The sequence below is a fragment of the Bicyclus anynana genome, chromosome 6, assembly GCF_947172395.1.
Source record: "Bicyclus anynana chromosome 6, ilBicAnyn1.1, whole genome shotgun sequence".
NCBI lineage: Eukaryota > Metazoa > Arthropoda > Insecta > Lepidoptera > Nymphalidae > Bicyclus > Bicyclus anynana.
The window spans coordinates 8,573,946-8,587,330 of record NC_069088.1 but is presented as its reverse complement, the minus strand read 5'-3'; positions in this window follow the sequence as shown (position 1 = coordinate 8,587,330).

Here is a 13,385-nt window from a genome sequence, read left to right as displayed (position 1 = left end):
GTTTGGATGTTTGTTACTCTTTAACGCCGCAACTTCTGAACCGATTTGACTGAAATTTGGAATGTAAATATATTTTACTCTCGATTAACACATAGGCTACACTTTGTCCCGAAAAATCCATTCCATCCATCCATTTCCCGAGATTTGCAAAAAGCTGATTTTGATGGTGTGAAGTTTGTTAAGGTCTTTCACGCCGCAACTACTGAACCAAATTAACTCAAATTTGAAATAGATATCGATTATAGCCAGATTTACACACAGACTACTGTTTATCCCAAAAAAATCATAGTTCCTGCGAGATTTGTAAAAACTGAATTCCACGCGAATGATGCCGCGGGCGTCCGATAGTGAGATATAGTATAGTGACATTGATCTCCCTACAATAAGCCCAATACTAGAAACAGCTCTCGAAACTTCTTTTGAGAGAGCCAGTCGCCACTCACCAACAACAACAACAACAACCACCAACACCCGATACCAACGCCAAAAAGATAGTTAACTCATACCAAATTTAGTATAAATTCTCGTAATATTAATTTCGTGTAGTCCGTACATAGAATAAGGGTTCGGAATTCAATTAAATTAAATTAATTGATGTTGATATCAATTAACAAAAGTTAAGGGTTTCACAAAAAACCCAATTTAAGTATTTATTAAATTTTTTCCAAATAAAAAAATCTTAATAATTAAGTACCTACATAACTAACTTAAATAAGTAACTAACTAATGTAAATAACTAATTTGAATAAATACTTGCGTACCTACTTATTTTGTTTTATATATTCATATCATAAAAAATATAAAAATCGTTTTTTTCAATCTAGTAGACCGCTAATGAACAACTTAAGACTCTTTCAAAAAAAGTGACAACTAGCCTATTATATTATATTATTAGATCTGGACGCTCGAAAAGCATCGACCGAAATAAAATTGGCCTAAAAATGAAGTACATTTAAGAAGGTACATGCGAATGTAAAATTACCATACAAAAACCCATTTGAAACAATAAAACTTTAATTCGAAGTTTAATTGAATTTAAGTATTGCATTAGCGTTTGATACAATATTAGTAGAGGTTTATGAGATAGATATTTAAATACCTACGTATCTGTTAAAGGTAACTTACTATTACTACTTGTATATTGACGACTTTGATCGTAGTTTACAGCACGCTATAAATTAGAAGCTCTATAAACATAAATCTTGACTCACGTCAAATCGCATCACAAAACATGCCTTGGCTTTATATATTTAAAAACCAACCTGCCACATCGGTGCCACTTCAAAACGATACCGTTCTTTGTAAAAAAATAATAAATTTATTAATATATGTGTATCTACGTAGAGGTGGGTATTAGGTAACATTTGTATAATTTATTAATTTAGTCAGTGTTAAAAGTAGCCGTGGGACAGGTAAGATATAGCCTGATAGATACCATGACGGTGGTAGAAGCATCGTTTTATATACCACCAGCGGACGCCCGCGACTTCGTCCGCGTGGATTTTCGTTTTTCACAAATCCCGCGAGGACTTTTAAAGGGGAACAATTCTGACGTACCTACATGATTTATGCGAAACTTTAACCATTTACACAGCACACGCAGCGTAAGTTTTAGAAACATTCTTCATTGGTGCTTCGCTCCTATTGGTCTCACTGTGATAATATATAGCATATATAGCCTTTCTCGATAAATGGGCTATCTAACAAAAAAAAACTGTTCAGCTTTATAATATTAGTATAGATACATGAAATTATTTTATGTAATCATAGGTAGTAAACATTGTAAAGAATGATACCTATATTTGTTAAAAAGATCAATTGTTGATTTTATTGCCTACTCTTTTCAGCAGAAACCTTTGAACCGATGATAGAGTCTCTACAAACAGTCAAACTAGACGTTTTAAAAATGCTTGTAAAATAAGCCTACTTGAAATAAAAGAACAATTTTGATTTTAACCTTACAGCATTAAGTTCTGAAAGCGTTTTTTCATACGTACAGATTAAATAAGTTTACTCCCCAGACGGCGAACAAAATATAAATTTCACAAATAAATTATTAAAGTCAAAAGTTGGAAAATTCGTTATCACCATCACAAGTTGAAAAAGTAATCACTACCATGTTTACGGATCCTCTTAAAGCCTTGAGGGTATTTCTTCGTTGTTTAAAAATTGTAGATAGCTGGTGTGTATATTAGGTATACTTAGCTATCTAAATTAGGAATTCCCCATTAACAGGTAGGTACTATCTTATCAATAACTCTATTAACAATGCTTTTAAGATAACATTTTAAGTACCAAATTATAAATATTAAAATTTTTAGGCGTAGTTATGTCAAGAAGGTAGGTAATGTGACGTACCTACACGTAAGTTAAACATATCAACCTATACATATACTGGTCCAGGGTTAGTGGGAGGCTTCGGACGTGACTAGTTACCTCCCTACACGCAAAGACGTATCGCCAAGCGATTTAGCGTTCCGGTACGAGTTACCCCGCTTCCATCTTAGATTGCATCATCACTTACCATCAGGTGAGATTGTAGTCAAGGACTAACTTGCAAAGAATAAAAAAAACGAAGGACCGCTAAAACGCTTGGTGGTGAGGTTTTTTCGGCGCTTCAATTACGAGTGCAAATAGGGGACTTAGCAGTTTATCTTACATACCACACTGATACTTTTGATGTCCAGTCGACTCGCACAAAACGTAACACATCGACGTTTCTAATCAGAACAGCAAAGATGTGGAATATCCTTCCGGCTTCTGTATTTCCTAACACTTATGATTTTTGTGCACCTTCAAGATAGGCAGTTTCTAGGCAAGCGCTCTCCAAAGTAGACCTCATCATTGCTTTCCATCACAGGCATGATTGTAGTCAAGCGCAAGTCTATTGAGAATTAAAAAAAAAAGTGTATGTCAGCTCCGACGCACGAATGGAGTTTACTCTTTCTGATCGACTATCTAAATAGGTGTTTGTTGCCCCGCAGCACACATACTATGTACGTCTCAATACTCATGCCATTCACTTTTCAGGCGTTTCACACAACGTTTCACGTAACACTGTCATTCGTTCATCAAATTTTACTGCCTATATTTTTTTTTCATACCGAGGTCTATATATGAAAAATGGATTCTTAAGCAACCTTAGGAAGACGGCAGCATGACGTAGCTGTTAGGTTGATATTATCTTTCCCTAGGATAAGCTGAGAAGGCGTAGATCAACGTAAGGTGTGTTCTTTGGAGAGCCCGAAGACTACAAATAGTGTTTCGTGGTGAAGTCCCACATCACTCAATTTCTTCCCTATAAAGTAGATTATCATCAAAACCTCCTCTTGTTACCTAATAGTAATAATGAAACAAACATACACGGTACCAAAATAGAGCAATTTCAAATTCTAGCTTATTTAATCTACATCCTACTAATATTATAAACGCGAAAGTTTGTATGGATGTTTGTCTCTTTAACGATTTAGCTGAAATGGAATGGAAATAGATTTTACTCTGAATTGACACATAGGCTACTTTTTATCCCGAAAAAATCCATGGTTTTCCGAGATTTGCGAAAACTGATGATTTTGATGATATGAATGTTTGTTACTCTTTCTCGCCTCGACTACTAAACCGAATTAGCTGAAATTTGGTATTAGTATATATTATAGCCTGGATTAACACATAAGCTACTTTTTATCGCGGAAAAATCCATGGTTCCCGAGGGATTTGTGAAAAACTAAATTCCACGCGGACGAAGTCACGGGCGTCCGCTAGTTTAAAATAAAGTAACTAGTATTATAACCTGTTATGTATAGGCACAAGTAAATAATACTACATCATTAAATTTTAATTTGTTTTCAACATGACCAGGAGCAGTGAAATTGAGTCCATGATCGGTTTGCATCATTTGCTACGACAACGCTACGAAATTTTTTGCTACGAATGAATTTGAGATTTTCACGAACAACATTAGGTATTTGTGTATATTTGTAATCGCTGGCGCAATAAGCATAAAACATGTATATACTTGCCTTATAATAAATTGATAATACATATTTAAGAGTGTCGAATTTTGAAAGTCATAATTATTATTAATCATACAATTATCAGATACACATTTTGATGCTAATATAATTTTTTAAAACGTTGGACCGACTACATAAATATAATAACATAAAACGAGTACATAATGTACAACTACCTACTAATAACATAATACTATTAGCCACTAGCTACATTAAAAAACAAAAACTAACACCTATATATGCTATCTAGTGATCGTTTTTAAGGTGGTGCCAAGGTAAATAATTATGTAGTGTTAAATAAATATTAGCGTTTCTCAAAGAGCTGTTGTTTTTTTTGACCAAATTCATAGAGAAATAAGATAAAGCTGTAGGTAATTGAAGATTTTAAACTTATTTCGTGGTTGTTCATTGTGAATATTATTTAAACGAGTACATACCACGATAGAACGAGATTTTTTTATGTCGATATTTCGACCCAGTTGCATGGATCGTGGTATGTACCCGTTAAAATAATATTCATAAGCTGTAATTGGGTAACTAATTATTATAGTAAACAAATCTAAAAGATTGAGCTCATGCTTATGGGACTTTTATTTTATTATATAAGCATGATGAACTATATTATAATAACCAGTAACATCAGGTAGTAGGTATAAGATATAACTAAGACGCCATAGTCTAACTAACTCATCATCAGGTTTAAGGACTATTAGAGCATCTCAGTTTTATATAAACATGGCAATTATTAAAGTAAATAAATCTAAAAGATTGAAGTCATGCTTATTGGACATGGGACTGATATTTTATTCTGTAAGCATGATGAACTATAATATAGTAATCATTAACAGTAGGTAGTTAGAAGATATAACTAAGACGTCATAGTCTAACTCATCATCAGTGTTAAGGACTGATAGAGCATCTGAGTTTAATGTAATCAAGGCAATTTTTAAAGTAAATAAATCTACAAGATTGAACTCATGCTTATGGGACTTTTATTTTCTTCTGTAAGTATTCTGAACGAGTATCTTACTACTTAGTAGAAGTAGGTATACGACGATTTTACTGAGTCATACTTAGTACCCATGCATATACAGCATGGAGAGGTACTTAAACACAAATAATAACTGAGCATGGAGTATTTAATACAAAACTTCTTTAAAATAAAAAACTTTTTAAAATTAAAAAAATTAAAACAGAAACCTAAAAACCGGCTTAGAAGGAAAACGCCCTACCACTATGTTTCGCTACGTTCATAATTTTGTTGCCATCAATGTCATGAATAAACACATCTTTTTCTTGTCAACTTTGGAGTCGTCCCCTGACATAGTTTCATGAGCTTGCTGGTGGCTGATGAGCATATTAGGTTGGAGCTTCCACATTGGTCTATTATATGTGTTGATGACTTGATGAGCTTAGAGTAATAATGTTTGACACTAAATATGACTATCACTATTGATAATGCACAGCATCAACAGGAAACCTGGAGGTTTTTTAAAACATAGCTAATCTGATTTTTCTGTTAACTGTTACTATTATAAAACTTTTCAAATTAAGAACAAGTTTTTTTATGCCTAACATAACATATTTAACATAAGAAGACAAGCCCAGAATAAGTTACTTATTAAAGAGATTGAAGAATCTTAAAAAAAAATACGTAATTACGTACGAATTAGGTATATATTATTATTCGTGTCTGACAAATATTTTTCATTATTTTTTAAACAAATTCGTACAGCTTACGTGTAGGTACTCACTTCCATGAGAGATATTAACACGTGAAACAGCAATTCATGAAATCAGAACATTTGTGTCACAGGTCACAGGCGATTTCGTGACAACTACCTATTAGTTGCTGTTAATTTTATTCACGTTATTACCTACCCATCAACATAAATGAAACAAGTACAAAATCACAACAACTACCTACGATCATTATAATTTTATGGATGGGTAGATCTAATATGATAGGTATTATAAAACATACTCACCTAGGTATGATATAATATAATTTACAAGTTTGCAAATGGAATTTGTAAAGGAACCTGTAGTAGATACTTTTCAGTTTTTTTTTTCATTATCATTATAATAACTATACAAATCATGCCCACGTAGAATGGTAGCAAGAATACTGAATTTCCGCGCTGGATAGCCAGGCTGATCCTTTGCGCAAAAAATGAGCCAGCCCTTCTGTCACCAGTCGAGGCAACTAGCCGCGGTGAAATTTCTTGGCAGTGCGACTCCATGGCCCAAGCGTCTCCAAAACTAAAGGAACAAATATGTAACTCTCTTTCTGATCTTGATTCTGTCTTTTGAGTTGTAAAAATATGTAGGTACAGAAGTATAGATACTCCTGTATTAGTAAGTATGTGAAGGTACCCTTTATTAATGGACATCCGCTACTCCGATTGAAATTGAGTTTTTTACGAATCTCGCGTAAATCATGGAGATTTTCAGGATAAAAAGTCATCATCATCATCTCATCAGCCGATGGACGTCCACGGCAGGACATAGGCCTTTTGTTGGGACTTCCAAACATCACGATACTGAGCCACCTGCATCCAGCGATTCCCTGCGACTCGCTTGATGTCATCAGTCTACCTAGTGGTCCAGCACTTTAGGACCCCAACGTTCATTGAGTTTGGTTCTTCTGCGGATCTTCTCATTTCCGATTCAATGACGCATAGATACTCCTACCATAGCTCGTTCCTTCGTTTCCGTTCGAGGGATAAAAAGTAAAATGGTTTTATAATAATGGGTACCAAACACACACACATTCAATATATAATAACACAATTATTATTGTTTGTGTGGGACAAGTGTGAGTCAGACAGATGGACAACAAAGTGATCCTATAGCTTGGCAATTTCGTAACGCTCTTCATAGGCCGCGCGGGCGGGGGGGGGGGGGGGGGGGGGGCGTGTAGCGATGATAAAAAAAATTGACTTAAATGGCACATGTGAACAAGACCGTCAACTGATGCACCTCACTTCCCTGCACCCACGTTTTCACACTCGCGCAGTCTTTCCCCTCGTCGCCCGCATATCATGAGAGTGTCGTCAACGAACTTGCCAGGCTATAGGGGGTACTTTTTCTTATTTGTTTTTGAGGTAGGTACGGAATCCTAAAAACAAGCTAATTAAGCAATCCGGAAGATTTCAATATTCATCAAACTTACTCAACAAAACAGACAGAATTACATAAGTTTCAGCCATTCATTTATTTCCGCATTACATCATCATACTTTAAAAAAAAAAACTTAAACATAAATCTTGCGTCACGGTGTTTATGTTTATGTAGGTACTCCTCCGCATGGCTTGACTGATTTTAATGTGTTTTTGTATATTTCGTAGCCTTAGGAATAAGTAGTTTTTCACACTCCCCCACCCACTTTTAATCGCAATTTAGATGGCAGAAAAACCTTTACCGGGTCAGCTAATTTTATATTTTCTTAAGTTTATTAGAGCTTGTTTAAAACGGGCCGTATCAACACCTCAACTGCGCAGTCAGTGGTGATACGGCTCCGACGAAGGGAAAGAGGGATTAAAAATTCATTTACCCTCTTTCATGTCCGCCGATAATCCTGACATTATCAAGATATCACTTCGGGAGGATTAAACCAGCCTAGTTAATAGAATCCAAGCGATAACAACTAATTATCAGGTGTTTATATGTAAAAAATACCTGTTTAAACTGGTAGTATATAGGTAAGTACTTACGAATTTCGGTAGTTAAATGTAGGTATTTAATACTTAATAGGTAGGTATGGTACCTGATAGTCGATCTGCACTCTTTTCAAGGTATCGGTGAGCAGCCTAACTACAATGTGGGATATGCAATGTTTGTTGCTAAGATTCAAAACTTAAAGTAGGGACCATTAGTTTGGCGGTATCCTTAAGAGTGCACCTCGAAAGGTTCTGTTAGGGCTTAGGCGATGCTTTTTTTTGTCTTCTAGAACGGCCCTCTAAGCCAAGGTCCGAATCTCAGAGGAGACGCCCTTAGAGAGTCGTTCCGCCCATCTTTTGCTTCTGCCCTCGCCTAAGCCCCAGGTGATGCCACTGAGATCCCATTATACTATAGGTACCTACGCTACTACGTGGACGTTGATTGCCACCTTAGATAAAGGTATCTACTACAAGCGGATGCCCGCAACTTCGTTCGCGTAAAATCTGTTTTTAGAATCCGTGGATTATTCGGGGGAAATGTAGCCTATCTTCTGCTTTATCTCTAGGTATACCAAATTTCGTTCAAATCGGTTCAGCACTTTAAAAGGTAACAGACAGACTTACTTTCGCATTTATAATATAAAATTATCGTTGTGTAAACACAAATGCAATACGTAAATACTTGGGCTGAAAAAGCTGTTTTAAAACTACGCGACTAACTTAACATGCGTCACAATTAAGGACATAATATCACAGATTTAAAATATCTCCAGAACAAAATAATGATTAAACACGCGCATTTATGATGGGACTACACTGGACGGCTACCAGTAACTCTACGAAGTATTCGTAGAATGCTTCGTCTTATATTTCGTTGCAGGCGTCAGCTACTAACATGAACCCATCGTCGTCATCAACCCATATTCGGCTCACTGCTGAGCTCGAGTCTCCTCTCAGAATGAGAGGGGTAAGGCCAATAGTCCACCACGCTGGCCCAATGCGGATTGGCAGACTTCACACACGCAGAGAATAAAGATAATTCTCTGGTATGCAGGTTTCCTCACGATGTTTTAATTCACGGATTGAGACACGTGATATTTAATTTCTTAAAATGCACACAACTGAAAAGTTGGAGGTGCATGCCCCGGACTGGATTCGAACCCACACCCTCCGGAATCGGAGAGTGTGGGTTCGAATTATTAAAAAACTTAATGCTATTACTAACATGAATTATAAATGATACGAATTGTGCAGGTATGAACTCGATACTAATTAAAGAATATTAAAATGCATCGTTGTGTTACTCATATTATAAATATCCGGTGTACCTATAGGAAAAGTTTAATGTTGCTCATATCTAGCTACTAGTAGCTACCATTGTTTGTAGACCTCAGTCATTCCAACGTCGATTTAGTGTGACTATATGTTTTCATAATGTGGAACCGGAAGCAGTCTCCAGCGGCGGCAAAGTGACTCATCAATTTGGACATAGGACACCTATAAGTTTACCCAATTTGCTCAAACCACAATTACTTACACTTTAAAACCAAGTTCTTTACAAAGGAGGAGGTTCTCAATTCAATCGAATTGATTCGATTGTTTTTTTTTTTTTTTTTAATGTATGTTACCTCATAACTGCGTAATTTATTAACCAACTAGCGGACACCCGCGACTTCGTTTTTAAACGAAATTATTTTTCCGTTTGAAAGAGTAATTAATACTTTTAGATTGGTTCCATTTCATTTTCATGAAAATCTGTTTAGCAATATTGTGTTAAAATCAAAATAACTGAAATACGTCTTTGAAGTCGTATTCGTAGTCGTTCCATTTTTATTGAAAAAAAGATTATCCTTTATGAGGTTAGTTAAAAAGGGCATTCACAAAAGATTTTTGGATGTTAATATTGTCCTCCAGTTAGGCGTGACATGTTAACGACCTGTAAGACTGCTGTCAAAGAGCAAACAAAGCGAACACAGTCGGGTAAACACGTGGTCGTATTTGTCGTAGCCGCGCCGCCGTGTGATCACCAGGGAACGCGGAGGTGGTCGTCTGTTTAAGATTCTCGGTTATCCTACCCACGCGTTCTTTAGATTATCATACCTAAACTCGTTGCAACGTTTGAATACTTTACTTAATTGACAAAAAAAGCTTTGTTCCTTTTTTATTAGGAAAGAATAAGAAACTTAATCTAAGTTACTAAACAAATAATGCCCACGTTGAATGGTGACAAGAATCATCATCATCATCATCATCATCATATCAGTCGATGGACATCCACTGCAGGACATAGGCCTTTTGTAAGGACTTCCAAACATAACGATACTGAGCCACCTGCATCCAGCGACAAGAGGTGACAAGAATACTGGCTGCATTTCCAAATTGTACAGCCAGGCTGACCCTTTGCGCAATACATTACTTCTGTCACAAGTCGAAGCAACTGTAGCCGCGTTGAAATAATCCGGAGAAATTTTCTTGACATCCAGGCAGGGGCGTAGCTAACGCCGTATCAGCCGTATCAATAATACGGGCCCCCAGGACTACAGAGTGCGAAAGCAAAAATTTGTAAAATTTTATCCACAATCTCACTTAATCTAGGGCTTCCCGGAGAAGAAAAAAAAACCTATAAAAAACTGCTAAAGAGATTTTCGGGATTTGCCGCTCGTCTCTAGGGCCGCTAAACTAATTTTGATACAGGGCAAGCTACGCCACTGTATCCAGGCCTAAATCAATGATAACTACGTTGAAGCGCGCTGACAATATCTATTCACTTTTACCTTGATGGCGTTATTATTGGTGGCAGAAAACAAAACACAGTCGCCATTACTATACGGCACTGCAAACCTTAGCTGCGTTTGGTGTAGGGCGCCTGGGAGTTAACCAAGTAGGGTTTATCGTACAGACTAGGTACAGTTATGTAACCACAGTTTATCGTAAGCCCCAAACGAATAGATCTATTTTAAGATTTTGATCTTCAATATTGTTAATCGAAGAGTTGTCACAAAGCTAAGAAAGGACTGGAGACACTGATCTCTTTTGTTATGTCGAGGAAAATATATAAAAATAATCAGAAATTTCATTGGCAGAGGATCTGGAACCTTGAAACTACTGTCTCCAAAAGCCATTGATTCAAACATCATAGTTGCCTACCGTACTATTTATGAAGAAGCATGAGCTGACCAACTATCAGCTTCTATAAAACGGTCAAGCCATCGCACATTCTCTCGTTCTATAGTAAAAGACCAAAATCTTTTTCGCTATTTACAAAAAACATTATTACTATTTCCATACAATTTAATGCTATTACCTACTATAATACTAACTACTACATAACAACATATGAAAAAAATACGAAAATAGGTACTGTAGTACCTTCTGTATTTACGCGAATTAAAATTACGAAAATTTTAGTTATTAGTTGCCTATAAGTAGGTAAAATTTTCCAGATTGATATAGGTACTTGAAAATAAATAACGCTGTCCATATCTTGGGAATTTCTCTTCGAAGACAACATAGAACTACTTATACGGAAACGAAAGAAATTAAACTATTAACATGTTTTAATTCCCAAGACAAGTTACGATCATTCCGTCGGCGTGGCGAGGCGGCACCTTTGAGTCGGCCCTCCAAATGCCCTCAATAAGCATCGGTTTACATTGCACTTAGCAACATTCCTTAGCGCCTTACTTCCTATTACTTAAAGGCAGATACATACAAGTATCACGTAAACTGTGATCATCTAGAAAATCCATCTATACGTATTTATAATAAATCTGTAGAGAGGTCAATTCTGTACATGGAATATATTTCCAAAATCAGGGGGTGATTAGTGATCGATACTAATGCGGTAATGCCAAAAGTGCAATCAGTAAAACTTTTGTCTGTCTGTATGTTCGTTATAGGAACAATAACTACTCGACGGGTTTTAACGAAACTTGGTAATTATTCTTCGAGATAAAAAAGCTTGGTGTTAAACTGTATTATACGAATGTGTGCTTAGTTTTAAATAAGTTTGTAAAATGGTGATAAATAAAAAAAAATAAACCTTGGCTGAGTTTGTTGTGGGCTCTTCTCGGACCAAGGCGCGTTTGGAACCCTCGTAACTTTAATTTTAAGTTTTCGAATGATTATTATCATCATTATCTTAAGTTTAATATTATTAGGTACCTGACGTTTCGAAAGAGCTTGTAAACTAAGCCTATTTGAAATAAATGAATTTTGACTTTGACTTTGACTTCATACTCATGGGTAGATTATAGTACCTATACTTTTCATTACGCTACGATCAATAGGACCAGAGCAGTGAAGAGAAATGTTGGGAAAACGGGAGAATTACTCCATTTTTACAGCGATACTACTGCAAGGGCTGGATTTAGACTTTTGAATGACACGGGTGAAACCGCGGAGCGACGGCTAATGTTTATTATTTTTGTCCAGGGAAGACATTTTCTCAGGTAAAGCGATTAGGTGATATTTACACAAATGCATACCTTTATTAACGACTGATACTTACCTAAATTAGTCCTTGGGCCCAGGAACAGAATATTTATTGAAGATCATACTGCTGAAACTTTATTTAGGTATGTATGTGATATTCATGGCGAGTTTAAAATTATAAACGTATGGTGGTGGGGAATTTTCCTTCCTAGCTATTTTCCAGACTTCGGTGTATCCGGTAACAAAACTTGTCTATATTCTCCGAAAACTGTTCGACAAAGCTACTGTTTGATTCTAAATATATTTCTTATAATTTTATTATTCTATTGGTATCTACTATGAAGAGCTGTGATAGCCCAGTGGATATCACCCCTGCCTTCGATTCAGAAGGCGTAAGTTTGAATCCGGTCAGAGTCATGCACCTTCAACTTTTCAGTTAAATATGTTCATATGAAATTAAATATCACGTATCTCAAACGGTGAAGGAAAAACGTCGTGAGGAAACCTGCATACCTGAAAATTTTCTTAATTCTGTACGTGTGTGAAGTTTGGCAATCCGCATTTGTACAGGTGGTGGACTATTGAGTCTATAGTCCAAGTCTAACACTCGAACTCAGCAGTGAGCGGAATATGGGTTGATAATGATGAGCCCTGTTTTTTTTTCAGACGGTTAAACCGTCCAGTCTGTACCCACCCTTGTCTGTACTTACTCCTGTATACCTTTACCCTTCCTGTTTTCCCTTGTCTTTAATTACGCGTGTATTTGTTACTTATTCCGACGCATAAAGATTCAAAAGCCGTTGATCCTCCTATAAGCCGTAATTCTGTAAGATGTTGTTTAACTCGACAGTAGAATCTCGAATTTGTCTTTATATCTCTGTCTAACACAGTTCACCGCTGAATATCAAGTAATCTCACATGCCTACATCGCTAACGGCTAACGGCGACCAATACACGATGACTTTTATTAGCTGTCAAGCCGTGAGACGTGTGTGCCGTCACAAGCCGTGAGACCGTGTGCCGTCACAGGCATAATTATATTACTTGATCGTCAGCGGCTGACAGTACACAAACTGCTTCATTGGTACCGTTTTAAGCTGGTATCCTGGAGTTCACAAGTCGGCACCACCTTGCCTTGGAGAGCTCGTGAAGCTATTGTCATTATTGTTGATTTCTATCCAGTCAAGTCTCAAAATAAGATTTTGCCGCTTTAGCAGACATAGTCGAAAGAATATCATTATTACTTACCTATAATTTGCAATTGATCAATTAATCG